This window comes from Myotis davidii, unplaced genomic scaffold (assembly GCF_000327345.1).
Source record: "Myotis davidii unplaced genomic scaffold, ASM32734v1 scaffold590, whole genome shotgun sequence".
Classification (NCBI taxonomy): domain Eukaryota; kingdom Metazoa; phylum Chordata; class Mammalia; order Chiroptera; family Vespertilionidae; genus Myotis; species Myotis davidii.
The window spans coordinates 629367-630714 of NW_006282381.1; the positions used below are offsets into that span (position 1 = coordinate 629367).

Consider the following 1348-nt stretch of genomic DNA (forward strand, 5'->3'; position numbering starts at 1 on the left):
CAGGCGCTTGATCCCCGCCCCCCCCCCAACCCCGTGCCTTCCGCTCTGCCGGTCATTGGTCATTGCCGGCTCCTGTCGGCTGCCAAGGAGGCTGGGCACTCCTTCAGGAAGGGGCAGTTGTCGCCTGGGCCTGGCCGTGTGGGGGGCGGGAGGCGGGCAGCATCAAAGTGCCCGTTGCCCTGGCAACCCTGGCCTCTGGGCACTTTGGGGAGAACAGCCCTGGGAAGCGGCAGATGGAGGGTGAGGAGGCAGCGCTATCCCTGGCTGGTGTCTGTCCCTGAAACCGGGCACCTGTCTGCCCGAACGAGGGGTGAGGCTGCGGTGCCCCCTTGCCCAGTGCTGAGTCACAGGCATCCCCCTGGGTCCCTGCCTCGGCTCCCAGCCCTGCCCCCTTCTCAGCCTCCCTCTGAGAAATTCATGACTCACTAATGGTCCGTCATCCCTAGCCCAGCTAGGGAGGAGGGAGGAGGGAGGAGTCATCTGGAGGGGGCATCCCCCCCCAAACACCCAGCACTTCCCCAGGCTCCTCCTCCTCCACACTGGCAGCCTGCCCGCCCTGTCCTTCGAGGAGGGGCCGGGAGCCACCACACACGCAGCAGCTCCCTCCGCAGCAGGACGCGGGCAGGTTAAGCCTTGGAGGTGAACCTTGAAAGGCCAGTCAGCTGCCTGACCCTACCCGGACCCCCGCCTGGCACCAGGTACCAAATCAAGGAGGGAGGAGGGATGGGGTGGAATGGGGACTTGGGAGATCTTGGAATCTGGGTGGGAGCCCAGAGGAGCATTGCTGTAGGGGGGTCTCTAGAGTTGGGGGTAGATGGACCGGGAGATGCCTGGGAAGGGGACGGGGCCTGAGGGGATGAAACCTCTCAGAACCACTAGTCAGTCCTGTGTTAGCTGGGGAAACGGAGGCTCAGAGTGGCATATTCCCTGGGCACGGGAGGCTGGGTCCGCTCCCTGGGCAGTGAGATGAGTTACTCCTGCCCCCGTGGCACAGAGGGGGAGCCGGGCTCTGAGTGGGCAGGTGGCTTATTGGCAGTTCCCTAGGGAGAGAGAGCCAGGGTCCAGGCTCCGGGAGAGGCTGGGGGTGGGGGGTGGGGGCTGGGCACCCGGCCCTCGAGGGCAGTGTCACCTGCAGCTGCCTGGGCTGGGTCTGGCCCCCAAGTGAGCTCGTCCTCACGGGCGTCCTTGGGAGGAGGTGGTCTTGGTGTGGGAACCGGGCAGATAGATGAGGAAGCAGAGGCTGAGGGCTGGGAAGCGCACTGCCAGTTAAACCACCAGACCCCCGGCTCCTGCCTGCGGGGCACAGATAGGGCCTTCCCACCCACCCTCCCACCCACCGGGGCCACCC

The 1348-nt window shown here is 66.2% G+C and overlaps 1 protein-coding gene across 1 annotated transcript in view; it reads left to right on the top strand.

Moving 5' to 3' along the window:
- The first annotated feature begins 475 nt into the window (after positions 1–475).
- ADGRG1 (adhesion G protein-coupled receptor G1) overlaps positions 476–1348 on the top strand; it is a 27324-nt gene continuing 26451 nt past the window's right edge. Inside the window, exon 1 of the mRNA XM_015558956.1 lies at positions 476–698. The gene's annotated coding sequence lies outside the window, so the exon portion shown is untranslated. The remainder of the gene's footprint in view (positions 699–1348) is intronic.